We start from the raw sequence: 16157 nt of genomic DNA on the forward strand, positions 1-16157 counted from the left end.
TTTAGCAAGTGACCAATTTTTTTGTTTGTTTTTTATCTCTTTCGTGTGTATACTTTTAATATCTCTATAACACAGACTTTGAGGAAGAAAGTAATAGTTTGCATTGAAGGCATATGGTAGACCAAGTCTTCTTTGAATTGATAACGTTATTTTCTTTACTTCTTTTTCTGAGGTGGATTTTTCTGTCTTCTGACTTAATCTCATTCAGAAGGGAAAAAGAAAAACATGACATTAAAATGTGCTTTGGTAAGATGTAGAAGGAAGGGAAGTGCTACTCTAAGTGAAAAGATCTCAGCAGGATGTGTTAGAGAATCTGGCGATAGTTGCATTTCCCTTTTATATTCAAAGAAATCTTAATGAGGAATGTGAAGTTGGAAGAAATACAACCAGGAGAAGCTTGTGAGACACTACGCTGAGAAGGAGGAAAGTGTAATTTCTACCAGGAAGTAATCTGCTGGCTTTCTTTTATTCAGGTACTTAATAGTAAAGAATAGGAAAATATGCTATAGGCTTTCATTTTTAAGCTCCTCTTAAGTCCCAACAATGTATCATTGTAGTGACTTAGTTCAATTTTTGTTTAACATCTTTCTTCTTTTTCACATCCAAATACCTTTATTCATGTTTTAATAATAGTCTGGTTATGCAAGTAAAAAAGTATGTTCTGTATCTTAGTGAGACAGAGAATATAGCATTGTCCTTTATGGTTGCTATTTTGCCATAGATGTGTAGAAAAAAAGTATTTTTAAAATAACAGAAAGGTTATAAAAGTATAGTGGTTTTTTAAACATTTCTTTGTTTCATTTGTTTTCAACTGTTTTCTGCCATGTTAAAACATTTAAGGTAAGACTTGTCATTTACATTTTATGTGCAATTCAATTAAAACAATGACTATATTAATCCAAATACTAAATTATATCTTAAAATTTGAGCTTTTTAGGTAAAAATCCAACTTCCTGCTGTCCATTTACAGTAATGCTCCTTGTGCCACATGTAAACATCACTAATGTCAAACACTTCCTGGTTCTTTATTGTTGCCCTTCTGTCTTTTCATGGAATAGATTACTATTATAATAATAATAGTTATTATTGTTATCGTTGTTATTATTATTTTATTGCTGTTATAATATACCGTGACCAAAGAAACTTGGGAGAAAAGAGCTTATATTGGCTATCATTCCAGAGGGATAGTCCATATTGGTGGAAGAGACACAGCAGCACAAAGCCAGAGGAGAGAGATGAGAAATCACATCTTCAATCACAAATACAAAGTAGAGAATGATAACTGAATGTCGGGTGAGAACATAAAGTCTTAGAGAACATAACTAGGGGATTAATCCTCCCGATGAGGGATCAAAGACCTAAACGTTCCAAAACTTCCTCAAACAGTGCCAACAAAATGTCTAATACATGAACCCATGGTGTTCATTTTCTTTCAAGCCATCACAAGGAGCATCTGAGTAGCATCATAAAACATAAAATTAATTGAGCAAGTTTATTTTATTTAAAAAAATATAAGGCTTGTACAAATATGAAGCTTATCTTTCCTTATTATTTATTAGTTTTGTATTGTTTGGTTACAATATAGCTGGAAATCTTTCTCCTCTTGGAGAATATTTGACTCCTCCAGGTTTAATAATTATGAGCAGCACGGACCCAAAGATAAGTAAATGTATTTCGTATATTTCCTGATCTTATATCCAAAGGAAAAGCACACAGAAGTAGGATTGGAAGTCATGTGCATGTGAATAACACTATACTATAACAATTACGGTATATTAAATATGTTCTTTCCCATGCCGTCCACTTCATTTGTAGCAGCAGATGCTTACAACACTAGTTGCAAAATTTTATTTTTAAGAGCTTTTAGTATGTTGGAACAAGGGCATAACAGTGTATATGATGAATATTTTGGGTTAAAAAAATACAGATAGAAGCCTTCCAAAGGTTAAAAAAAAAAAAAAAAAAAAAAAAAACAGAAGAAAACCATGAGAAAAAAAATTTGGACTAACTGACAGTAACTACATAAAAAGCTTATCTGACATCTTTATGATATCAGATCTGTATGAACATAGGAACATAGAAACATAGGAAAAATTCGGGAATGAATAACTTAGGATATAATGTATGAGAAAATTCTAATTCCATTAAAAATAAATAAGGAAAAGCTCAAATGTAGATTATTTGAAAGACAGGAAAAAATATCAAGTACTTTCATTAAACCTAAGCAAATTAGGTAGAAGCAAGTAAGAAAGTAGTGGAAAATTCAATGAAGTAGGAAGCACATATTCAATAAAACAGTAGCAATCTTTTGAATTGTTTCACATATGTTCTTAAGTTTACCAATAACTAAAAATGACTAATGAAATACATTAAAATTATTAACACTAAGAATTAGATACAAGCACAGATTTGTAGAAATCATTATGTGCAAAAATCTTTGTGATTTCAGAAGAAGTGAAAATCACAAAGTATAACATATGCCAAATGTGATTTAAAGTTAATATACATGAATAATTTATCTAGAATATTTTATGATTTATTTATAACTTTCAACAAAAATCCTGGAATTATCATTACATCAACTTCATCAGAATTTTCTCCAAATATTTACTCTGACATGTAATCTTAACTGAACTGTATTCAGTCATAGAATAAAAAGAAAGCACTCTTTGTATATACTGGATATTAGTCCTCTGTCAGATAAAGGGTTAGTGAAGATTCTTTCCCAATCTGTAGGCAGTCGTTTTGTTTTGATGACGGTATCCTTTGCTTTACAGAAACTTTTCAGTTTCATGAGGTCCCATTTATTGATTGTTGCTCTTAGAGCCTGTGCTGTTGGTGTTCTGTTCAGGAAGTTGTCTCCTGTGCCAATGAGTTCTAGGCTGTTCCCCACTTTTTTTCCAATTGATTTAGGGTATCTGGTTTTATGTTGAGGTCCTTGATCCACTTTGACTTTAGTTTTGTGCAGGGTGATAAATATGGATCTATTTTCATTTTTCTGCATGTAGACATCCAGTTGGTCCAGCACCATTTGTTGAAGATGCTGTCTTTTTTCCATTGAATGGAATTGGCTTCTTTGTCGAATATCGAGTACAAAGAACTAAAGAAGCTGAAAAGCAGCAATCCAAGTAATCCAATTAAAAAATGGGGAACAGAGCTAAACAGAGAATTCTCGACAGAGGAATATCGAATGGCAGAAAAACACTTAAAGAAATGCTCATCCTCATTAGCCATCAGGGAAATGCAAATCAAAACAACCCTGAGATATCACCTTACACCCATCAGAATGGCCAAGATGAAAAACTCAAGCGATAACACATGCTGGAGAGGTTGTGGAGAAAGGGGAACCCTGCTCCACTGCTGGTGGGAATGTAAACTGGTACAACCACTCTGGAAAGCTATCTGGCGCTTTCTAAGACAAATAGGAATAGTGCTTCCTCCAGACCCAGCTATACCACTGCTAGGTATATACCCAAAGTTTGTTCAAGTACACAAAAAGGACACTTGCTCAACCATGTTTATAGCAGCTCTATTTGTAATAGCCAGAACCTGGAAACAACCCAGATGTCCATCAATGGTGGAATGGGTACAGAAATTGTGGTATTTTTATACAATGGAATACTACTCAGCAATCAAAAAGGAGGAAATCATGAAATTTGCAGGCAAATGGTGGGATCTAGAAAAGATCATTCTGAGTGAAATATCCCAGAAGGAGAAAGACAAACACGGGATATACTCACTTATATAGACCTATAAGATATGATAAACATAATGAAATCTATACACCTAAAAAAGATAATCAATTGAGCGGACATGGGGTAAGATGATCAATCCTCGTTTAGAAAGACAGATGGGATGTGCATTGAACGTATGACAGGAGTCTACTGAGCGCATCTGAAAGACTCTAACTAGCAGTGTTTTCAAAGCAAAGACTCATGACCAAACCTTTGGCAGGGTACAGGGAATCATAAGAAAGAAGGGGAGTTAGTCTGATGGGGAAAGGATAGGAGCTCCACAAGGACCAAATATATCTGGGCACAGGGTCTTTTCTGAGACTGACATTCAACCAAGGACCATGTATGGATATAACCTAGAACCTCCACTCAGATGTAGCCTGTGGTAGCTCAGTAACCAATTGGTTTCCCAAAGTGAGGGGAACAGGGACTATTTCTAACAGGAACTCAATGACTGGCTCTTTGGTCTCCCCACCCCCGAAGGGAGGAGCAGTCCTGTTAGGCCACAGAGGAGGGCTTTGCAGCCAGTCCTGAAGATACCTGATAAAATAGGATCAGATGAATGGGGAGGAGGTCCCCCCCATCAGTGGACTTGGAAAGGGGCACGGTGGAGATGAGGGAGGGAGGGAGGGAGGGACTGGGAGGGAATGAGGGATCGGGACACGGCTGGGATACAGAGTTAATAAAATGTAACTGATAAAAAAAATAAAATAAATAAAAAATAAATAAATAAACCTTAAAAAAAAAAGAAAGCACTCTGCTATATTTTTAAAAGTTAGCAGATATTTGATCCTAATATTTTTTCAGTACACTGAAATACAGTATAGAGTAGACTTGTTTAAGAGTAAAACTGTGTTTATAATTTTTCTAAAATCTAGGATTAAAACCAAACTGACCTTGAAAAAATTATGTCTAATAACAATAAAACTTAACATATATATATATATATACATATGTACATTCTATATCTGATGGCTAATATATTGATGTGATATTAATTACAATCCCAATGATGAATATTTATAAGTATATAATTATATAATATATTCATTTTAGATAACCATTTATATATGAATAGTTGTATATATATTATATTTATATACAGTGAGAAAGAAAAATATAACTTCATATATCTTGGCATATATTAAGCATTTTCTATATGACAAAAGTATTAATGAGTTTGGAAACTATGCTTTCATAATGATAACTACTGCCATCATTTTTGACAATAAACATGAATCTTAAGAAAATACACTTTTTAGAGGGTTCTGCAATATTCTGCATGATCTTTGCATATTTATACTGAAATGATTCCGGAATCTCCTATTTCAAAATTTCATTACACAGCCACTGTAAAAGTTGTGTACTGCATATTATAGGACATCTTTTTTTTTTTTTATAAGCTGACTTATTTTCAAAATGAAAGGAAGGTTATATTTCCTATATTTGGAAAATAGTCAAATGGGGAACTTTGAAGCTGGACTAAATGCATTCTGCTTTATGATATGTTCATGAGTCATAAAGGCCAGGGAGTGGAATGTGGTGGTTTAAAATAAAATTATGTTCTCTTATTGTCATCTTTATTCATCCTCCCATTAGGCTTGAAGGCCGCCATTCACATATGCACCACTGAAAGGAAATTATAATAGTAGGTTTCTCTAGGTTCATGATCCAAGGATCAATGGAGTTTGGCTTTAATTTGCAGTCATATAGTATACCAGAGCAAAAACTAAATACTGATTGGCTGTGGTCTGAAAAGCTCTATTTGTGGAAGGTTAGTCATTGCATGCACTAATTGAAGTCTTCTGCAAATTTGGGTCAGTCAGTGTCAAAAGGCACAACCTGGTCAACACTTTCTAACGTTAAGGACTCATATTACAAGTTTGGTAACTTTGGGTCTATCTCTATGTGTTCCTCCTGGACCTCCAAATTTTTACTAATGCTTCTTAAAGAGAAAATCTGAATTCTGAATTCATCATCATTATAGAACCCACATACTCTCTACATTTGATATTATAAACAACATTGTTTCTTGGATCTAAGAATTATAAGAATGAAATCAAATATCTGCTAACTTTTACCAGACAAAAGAGGTTATGAAGAGAGATACCTTAAATCTTTGAGGTAACACATCTTCTTTCTCTTTCCTTCCCATCCTCCATATGCAATAAACATAGAAGAGGTTTGGGGCCTGATAATGGGTGACAAGTGTTAGAAGAGAAACTTAGAAAAGACAGGGGAGCAGCTGAGATGGATGAATCAAAGAAATGCAAGAAGATGCTTATAGAAGCAAAAGTATGTCTCCTGACTTTTATGAAAATTAAATATATATATACATATATTATTTGGAAGCTCACAAAAATTATTCTGCTGCCCCCTTCAAGTTTCCTTGCCACAGACAAAGTTGTTACAGTAACACACAAAGTAGATTATTTGAAACATAATCGCTCAAAATAGAATGCATTTAGGAATATAATTCATATGCATAAAACAATAATTCATGAAAAAAAGAGGCCTAGAATTTAAAACAGAGGAAGAAGTTGTATGTGAGAGAGTTGGAGGGAGAGGAGGAAAGGGATAGTTGATGTAGTTATAATTTCAATAGTAAAATGATGATGGTAATAATGATGATGATGATGTCAAGTTGATCTTAAGTGGTCAAGTGACTGAGGACAAACAGTAACCTGTACTATTTGAAGATCTGTAGGACCACACTGCCCCAAAACTTCAAAAGTGGTAACACATATAGCATTGTGAGCTTCTTGTTTACTAAACTGTTGCATCTAGCAGAGTCATTCATGGTTCCATGGAGAATATTTTCAAAATCATTTTTGGAATTTGTATGTGTATAGGAAAGTTTAGGAAACTTTTACAGTATGCTAGGTGTCCATATGACTTTTCAAAAGGCATTTACAGTTAATAAGTCCTCTTCTTCCTCCACTGTGGCCACCTATTATCAGTCAGTTCAACCTGCCCTGTTCTATTATCCCTTTAGTAACCCCTATTTACTGATTTCTATCTCTCTCCCTAGAGAGCCTCCCTCCCTATAACCATTTATTATTTTTCTGATCGACTTGGGTTTTGCAAATAAAACACACATATGTACATATTGGAAATCATTGTGTGTGCTATATGCATTTCTCTGTGTATCTGTGCATATGAACACATAAATAGAGGTGTCCACAAAAACATGAGGAGATTATCAGCTGACTGAGAGATAGCATGACAGGCAATTTTGAACTGCAGGACATGGGCTATGGAAACTGAACTCTTGTTCTCTGTTGGAATTAAGCAATATGTACTCAAAATGTGAGCCCCATCTGCATATCAGCTTTTTTTTAAACATTACTAAAGGTAGGAAATATTGTTTAAACTTTTTTATTGAACATGGATTTGTTTTCTTTTTCATTTATATACTTTTATTTTATGTGCATTGACATTTTGCCTGCATGTATGTCTTTTTGAGAGTCAGGTCTTGGAATTATAGACAATTGTGGGCTGCCAAGTGGGTGCCAGAGTTGAACAAAGGTCTCTGAAAGGACAGTCAGTGTCTTTAACTGTGGGGCCCTCTCTCCAACCTGATTTTCTTTTACATAATGTATCTTCTAATTATGGTTTCCTCTACCACAACTGCTCCTTCCTCTTCCCTATGTACTCTCTCTCCCTCTCTCCCAAATGCACATCTTCTCTATCTTATTAGGAAAAAAAATGGCCATGTAATAATAATAATAAAATAAAGCAGACAAACTTGAATAGGAAACCAAAGAAAACTAAGAAAAGAAAAGGAATAAAGATACTTTATGTTATTAGTGGCTATTGTGAAGGGTGTTGTTTCCCTAATTTCTTTCTCAGCCTTTTTGTCTTTGGTATATAGGAGGGCTTCTGATTTTTTTGAGTTGATTTTGTATCCTGCCACTTTGCTGAAGGTGTTTATCAGCTGAAGGAGTTCTCTGGTTGAATTTTTGGGGTCGCTCATGTATACTATCATATCATCTGCAAATAGTGACACTTTGACCTCTTCCTTTCTGATTTGTATCCCCTTGATCTCCTTTAGTTGTCTTATTGCTCTGGCTAGGACTTCAAGTACTATGTTGAAGAGATATGGGGACAATGGACAGCCTTGTCTTGTCCCTGATTTCAGTGGGATTGATTTAAGTTTCTCTCCATTGAGTTTGATGTTAGCTATAGGCTTGCTATATATTGCCTTTACTATGTTTAGGTATGTGCCTTGTATCCCTGATCTCTCCAAGACTTTAAACATGAATGGGTGTTGGACTTTGTCAAATGCTTTTTCGGCATCTAAGGAGATGATCATGTGGTTTTTCTCCTTCAGTTTGTTTATGTAGTGGATTACATTGATGGATTTCCGTATGTTGAACCACCCTTGCATGCCTGGGATGAAGCCTACTTGGTCATGGTGGATGATATCTTTGATGTGTTCTTGGATTCGGTTTGCAAGTATTTTATTGAGTATTTTTGCGTCAATGTTCATAAGAGAGATAGGCCTGAAGTTCTCTTTTTTTGTTGGGTCTTTGTGTGGTTTAGGTATTAAGGTGACTGTGGCTTCATAGAATGAGTTTGGTAGTGTTCCTTCTGTTTCTATTTTGTGGAATAGCTTGAGGAGAATTGGAGTTAGCACTTCTTTGAAGGTCTTGTAGAATTCTGCGCTGAAGCCATCTGGTCCAGGGCTTTTTTAATGGTGGGATCTAGAAAAGATCATTCTGAGTGAAATATCCCAGAAGGAGAAAGACAAACATGGGATATACTCACTTATATAGACCTATAAGATATGATAAACATAATGAAATCTATACACCTAAAAAAGATAATCAATTGAGCGGACATGGGGTAAGATGATCAATCCTCATTTAGAAAGACAGATGGGATGTGCATTGAACGTATGACAGGAGTCTACTGAGCGCATCTGAAAGACTCTAACTAGCAGTGTTTTCAAAGCAAAGACTCATGACCAAACCTTTGGCAGAGTACAGGGAATCATAAGAAAGAAGGGGAGTTAGTCTGATGGGGAAAGGATAGGAGCTCCACAAGGACCAAATATATCTGGGCACAGGGTCTTTTCTGAGACTGACATTCAACCAAGGACCATGTATGGATATAACTGTATGGATAGAACCTCCACTCAGATGTAGCCTGTGGTAGCTCAGTAACCAATTGGTTTCCCAAAGTGAGGAGAACAGGGACTATTTCTAACAGGAACTCGATGACTGGCTCTTTGGTCTCCCCACCCCCGAAGGGAGGAGCAGTCCTGTTAGGCCACAGAGGAGGGCTTTGCAGCCAGTCCTGAAGATACCTGATAAAATAGGATCAGATGAATGGGGAGGAAGTCCCCCCTATCAGTGGACTTGGAAAGGGGCACAGTGGAGATGAGGGAGGGAGGGAGGGACTGGGAAGGAATGAGGGATCGGGACACGGCTGGGATACAGAGTTAATAAAATGTAACTTATAAAAAAAATAAAAAATAAAAAATAAAAATAAAAATAAAAAAAAGAAACAGGAAAAAAAAAGAAAAGGAATAAAGAAAGAAAAGAAAAAAGCAAAGAAATGAAGAAGAGTCAAAGAAAAAGCACAGTAAATGCATACAGGGCCAGGGACACACACTACCATACACACAGAAATCCCATACAAATCACAAAAATAGAAACTATACGTTCTAAAAATCTATGAGGAAAAAAAAACAAGTCATTTAGTTTGCTATGCATTGGCCATTTTGTGCTGGGCTTGTGGCTTGACCTTAAGAGTAGTTTGTGTACCCAGTGATACTCCATTGGGGGGAGGATTCCCTTGCAATTATCAATTGGGGATAGCTTCTGGGTTAGGAATCAAGACTCAAGACATGTATCTGCTTTTACTTTCCCTCTCAGCACTGGGACTGCATCTGGCTCATATTTGTGCAGGCTGACAGTCTCTGTGGGTTCATAATATTCTTTTTTACAGGGAAGAAGCTTCTTCCATATAATTTTATCATGTTATCTCTTGCTGGTTGATAGCATATTTCTTCTCTTAACTTAGGCTGGGATCCTGTTGTTTTGTTTTATTTTGCTTCCTGCCTAAACCTCTCTTGAGAAGGAAGTGTTTGTTTTTGTTTTAATATTTGTGGTCTCTGGATTTACATATAGATAACAAGGGAAGTCTGTTATATTGAACCTCTCTTGGTTTGCTTTGCCTGTTCTACTTAGGCATATGGAAGGCAGTGAGTAATCAAGACTGAATTTTAAATTCTGTCTTTTCTATAATGGTTTTGGGAAACAAGCAAGCAAACAACCATCCCTGGGCAAAAGCATCCATTCAGTGCAGTTCCCAGATTCAGATTGTTCTGTTTCATCAAGGATATTTAAAGGGAGATGGAAGGTGTTTGCATTTAAAACTGGAAAATAGTGCAGAGATGATCTTATCAGCATACAAGATCTGTTTACCTGTCCCTGGTACTCTGCACTGAACTCTGAGGTCTGATCTTTGAATCCCTAAAGCCTAAAAGAGTTAAGGGCATACAATAGCCATTCAGTAAATATTTACCAATTGAGCCTTCTCTCTGGAAGGCTCCAAATTGACTTTCTGTCTCTGCATGCTGCCAGTCTATGAACGCAATGAATACCTCAGATCTTCCAGATCAGCATCCCCTGAGTAAGGCTTGATTTCTCTGTATAAACATATGTGAAAGATAAAGGGTACACAAGTAAACAGGGGAGGAAGGAAGAATCAATGCCCTTTCATACAGAGAAGCTTCTCTTCCTTTTGTTATGCCGCAGGAAGTCAAATCTACCAAGTTTGTTTTCTACAGGTCACTCCAGTGAGACTTTTGGTCCCCAATCCACTGCTTCAACACTAACAGGTAGCATTGGGGAAGTAGAAAAATTGTAATTACTTCTAGAAGATGCCAAAGGAGAGTATTTTTACTGTTATTAAACTAAGGAAATTCCATTAAAATTAAAAATGATTTAATGTCCTTAACTATTGTTGGGAAATTAAAACACCATTCTGAGCTAAAACTGGAAAACTCAAGAGATATAGAAGATGTTATAGAGGTCTAGATGTTATATTTATTACTTAATTTAATCTTCTGCTTTAAAAAGTGGAAAATTCAGTATCATTTAAAGAACAGTTGCAAATGTTTTATGAAAATAATTATAACTTTTATTATAAACATGTAAAATATAAGGCATAAGTCTGAAAGTTTTTCTTGAGAAAAAATATATATTTGATAATTGTTTAGATTCACTTGTTTTTGAAATACAAATTTGTATTAGAACTGCTCTACTTTAATGTAATTTGGTATACATCTAGTTGAGTGGAAAAAAACTGGTGTTATAACACATAAGCCATCTTTTACAAGTGAAATTGTAGGTTGGTCTGAAGTGAGATAAATAACAGAGCAAATGTCGGTTTGTGGAATAATGATCTAAACACTGAAGTCATAGAAATCATTATTATATGTATTCTGTCTTTAAATACAATAAAATTATAGTACCCATAATATTTGTATTAGGATAAAGAGCTCTAGGGCTTGGGGCATGACTCTGAGGTAAATGAAGTTCCTATGAAACCTTGAGAACTATATTTTGAATTCCCAGCACACATGAATAAGCAAAATGTGGCCACATGTGTCTGTAATCCCAGGGTAGGAGGATCGAGGCAGGGTAGAATCTGAATCTACCTGAGTAGGCAGCTTAACCAAAACCCAATTTCGGCTTCAGTGAGTGACCCTATTTCAAGGAGGTAAGATGAAGGGCAATATAACAAGAAGCCCAGTGTTCTACACTAGGCTCTGTGTCTGCATAAGTATGTACACATGCATACGAACAGAGAGAGAGAGAGACAGAGAGAGAGAGAGAGAGAGAGAGAGAGAGAGAGAGAGAGAGAGAGAATCATGAGATCATACATGCTTGGAGAAAAACTATTGTAGTTTACTTATGTAAAACCATCACTTACTTACCAGATGATTGCAATATTGAAATGAAAATGTGAGTCTACTCAAAATACTCTGAAAAGTATTTTTAATTAGTTTGGTTTTATGAGATTATAATTACAAATTTTCTTCGCTTTCTATCTCCAAACCCTCGCCTTTGTTTCTCTACTCTTTCAGATTTATTGTCTTTTTTCTTTAAATTGTTGAATTGTTGTTTGAGACTTAGATTCTCAGTCTGTACAATATAATTTGCATGCATATATTTTTCTTCTCTCTCTCTCTCTCTCTCTCTCTTTCTCTCTCATTCTTTCTTTCAAACATCTCATTATGTAGCTCTATTTGTCCTGGAACTCAAGAGTTTAAATCAGGCTGGCCTCAAACTCACAGAAGTCTACTTGCCTCTGACTCCTGAGTGCTTGGAATAAAGTTGTGTGCCACTACACTGGTTAGTATGTAATTTTTCAGGGCTAACCATTTGGCATCAATAACCACTTGGTGTGCTCTTCTCTGGCAAAGACTATTTCCCCCACTCTTGCCGTTCTTTAGCAATCTGCAGTTTTTGTTTAAGGTTGCTGATTCTTGAGTCTGCCCGTCCTATCCATATTAGTATGTTTATTATATTCTTTTTCCAGATCATATGTAGGCACTCATGCAGGTGAGACTTTTAACATGTGCTTGTGTATATTTTATTGTTGTTTATAAAAAGGAACATCCCAACCACTCAATTTTACCAATAAAGCCAGATACTGGGGTGAAAACCTCCTAGCTCAGAGAGACAGAGAAGGTAACCAGCTGGCCTTCCTACTCAGTTCAGCTCAGTTCAGTGGAAAAACCCAAGAGACACACTAGCTCAGCTAACAGCGGAGGAGCAAAAGGCCAAAAAAGAAAAAAAGAAAGAAAAGAAAGAAAAAATACCAAGACCTAAGGCATTTTAGCTCAAAGCCCCAAAATCCAGGGACTTGAGGAGCTGAAACCTAAAGACAGAGATTGAGTACTTTCTTCTTGCCCATGCTATCTTAAATACCTTTCAAGTCAAAGTGCATCCTACTCTTTAATCCCTGTCACCTGGTTTCTTGCTCCACCTCTTGACTTAGGGTTAACTTTTATTAAATCGTGTGTACAGAAAGCTGTTGGATTAAAGGCATGTGATGGGGCTGAGTGAACCATATCATAATCACCAGTATACAATAGAAAGAAAGTTCTTGGATTAAAGGTGTGTAATAGGGCTCAACCTTGCCAAAGAAACAGGGTTTTACAATTCACAATTTGGGGGATCAGAATGGGACCAAATATCCTGTAACATTTTACAATTATTTTACATATTTTATATCTATAAACTTATTTTCTACTCATACATCATTAAAGCTGGTAATTTCCTTGTTCTACTACTTTATCTTTTATACACTGGTTCTTAATTTGAAGTGAGATTTTCCATCTTGTCATCCCTTACTGGAAAATCAATAGTAAACTTTGTCAGGTAAAAAGACATTAGTTTCTGATAAACTTTTTTCCTAGTCATATCTTCATTTTTTTCCTGGTGTTTCTGCTTATGCTTCTACACATGCGTTTCACATTATTAACAGAAGCTTATGCATCTTCAAGGTTTGGCCAGAATTGTTTTCACATTCTCTTAGGACTTGTGCCATTGAGCTACATCATATAATATTATGTTCCTATTTTTGACAAGAAGAATTTCCAACTGCATGTTGAATATATTAACAGATGTATCATTCTTATGTACAGATTGTACATAAAATATTTGATTTAAAACTAGATAGTTATGACATTTAAAATTAGATCATTTCAGTTTTTCTTAAACATAAGTTATATATCTTGGTTTTTAAAGATGTTCTAATGATTTAGAGGGTCTGGTAAAATAAAACTTAGAACCAGCATGTTATAATATAGGGGATTTGTGCTTTGTTTGAATCTAGTCCATTGAAAGTTTCAGTTCTTAGACAAAGACATTTGTTCTTTGTAAATACTTGAAATTTTCATTTTTAAATTAGTGAGTTGTAATTAGGTTGTTAATGGAATTATAATTATCATATATTATATAATATTAGATAATATTTGGATTCTAATAAATTTGATAAAATTGAATTGCTATTTTAATCTCATATGATCAATGTATTATTCTTTTATTGTTTTGTTTTTTTACATTTTTTTAAAATATTACACACATCTGAGAGGAGGGAAGATGTGTATCACAGTCTATTTTTTGAGCACTTGACAAGTTGAGCCTCTCTTGACATCTTTTTTATAATTAATTATTTTTTATTCACTTTACATCTTAGTTGTAACCCCATCACTCCTTCCCTCACAGTCCCACCTTCTCTCCCTCTCCCTATCCCCTCTCCTATTCCACAGAAGAGGGGAACTCTCTTTCCATATACCTCAGGTCATCAAGTTGCATCAGGACTGGGCCTTCCTCTTCCACTCTGACCTGGCAAGAGGACAGTGATCAAAGAACTAGAAATTGAGCCTCTGTCCAATGCAGTCGTCACTTCCCTTACTAGTGGACTGACAAATAGTCTTACGTTGCCAGTCTGCTTCATCTTTATAAGGAGCTTATATCCAGTTCATGCATGGTTCTTTCTCTCTCTCTCTCTCTGTTTTTAATTTATTACACTTTATTCACTTTTTGTCCCAGCTGTAGCCCTCTCCCACAGCCCCTCCGAATCCCACCCTCCTTCCCTCTTCTCCTCCCATGCCTCTCCTCTAGTCCACTGATAGGGGAAGTCCTCCTCCCCTTCTATCTGACCCTAGCCTATTTGGACTCATTAGGACTGTCTGCATTGTCTTCCTCTGTGGCCTCATAAGGCTATGTCCCACCTCAGGGAAGGTGATCAAAAAGCCAGCCACAGAGTTCATGTCAGAGAGAACCCCTATTCCCCTTACTAGGGAATCCATAGCCAGAATCTAGAAATAACTCAGATATCCCTCAGTTGAGGAATAGATACAGAAATTGTGGTACATTTATACAATGGAATACTACTCAGCAATCAAAACCAAGGAAATCATGAGTGAGGTATCCCAGAAGCAGAAAGACACACATGGTATATACTAACTGATAAGTGGATATTAGACATATAATATAGGATAATCATACTAAAATTTGTACACCTAAAGAAGATAAGCAAGAAGGAGGACTCTGGGTAAGATGATCAATCCTCATTCAGAAAGGCAAATGGGACAGACATCAGAAGATGGAGAAAACAGGGAACAGGACAGGAGCCTACCACAGAGGGCCTCTGAAAGGCTCCACCCAGCAGGGTATTCGTGCAGATGCTGAGATTCATAGTCAAACTTTGGGAGGAGTACAGGAAATCATAGGAAAGAAGGGGGAAATAGAAAGACCTGGAGGGGACAAGAACTCTACAAGAAGAGCAACAGAACTGAAAAATCTGGGCCCAGAGGTCTTTTCTGAGACTGATACTCTAACCAAGCCATTCATGGAGATAACCTAGAACCCCTGCGCAGATGTAGCAATGCATGTTTTTTTATTTTTTATATTAATTACAGTTTATTTGCTTTGTATCCCAGCTATAGTCTCCTCCCTCATCCCCTCCCAATCCCACAATCCCTCCATCATCTCCTTCTTGCCCCACTCCAAGTCCACTGATAGGGGAGGTCCTCCTCCCTTTCCATCTGATCCTAACTTATCAGATTTCATCAGTACTGGCTGCAATGTATGGATATAAACTAGAACCCCTGCTCAGATGTAGCCCATGGCAGCTCAGTGTCCAAGTGGATTCCCTAGTAGGGATAACAGGGACTGTCTCTGACATAAACTCAGTGACTGGCTATTTGACTTCCCCACCCCAAGAGAGGAGCAGCCTTGCTAGGCCACAGAGGAAGTCATTGCAGCCCATCCTCATGCATGATCCTTGATTGGTGCTTCCATCTCAGAAAGACACTCTGGGCCATGTTTAGTTGGTTCTCTTGATCTTGTGAAGCTACTGGACCTGCAGGTCCTTTTCTCTTTCTTCCCATTTTTCCAGAAGACTTCCTACTCATCTCCTAATGTTTGGCTGTGAGTCTCAGAGTCTGTTTTGAGATGCTGACAGGTAGAGTCTCTCAAAGGACAACTCTGATAGGCATCTGTCTGCATGCTAACAGAGTACCATTCATACTGTCAGGGGTTGGCATTCTTCCATAGGGTGGCTCTTTGGTTGGGGTAAGTATTGGTTGGGTATTCACTTACTCTCTGCTCTATCTCTATTCCTGCACATCTAGTGGGCAGGAGAAATTTGGGGTCGAAGTCTTTGTGGGTGGGTTGATGTTCTCCTCCCAGTACTAGGTGAGTAATCTAATAGAGGGTATCCTCTTCAGTCTTTTTGGCCTCTGCTTCTAAGGGTCTCTGCTTGAATTCCCCTCATATCCTCCCAGGAACCTATAGAAGCTTTTCAGATCAAGAGGTTGATCTTAGAATCTGAGCTGTTTAGAAAACTGTCTTCTGTACCAATGAGTTGTAAGCTCTTCCCCAATTTCTGATG

The sequence above is a fragment of the Meriones unguiculatus genome, chromosome 9 (assembly GCF_030254825.1).
Source record: "Meriones unguiculatus strain TT.TT164.6M chromosome 9, Bangor_MerUng_6.1, whole genome shotgun sequence".
In the NCBI taxonomy this organism is placed as follows: Eukaryota; Metazoa; Chordata; class Mammalia; order Rodentia; family Muridae; genus Meriones; species Meriones unguiculatus.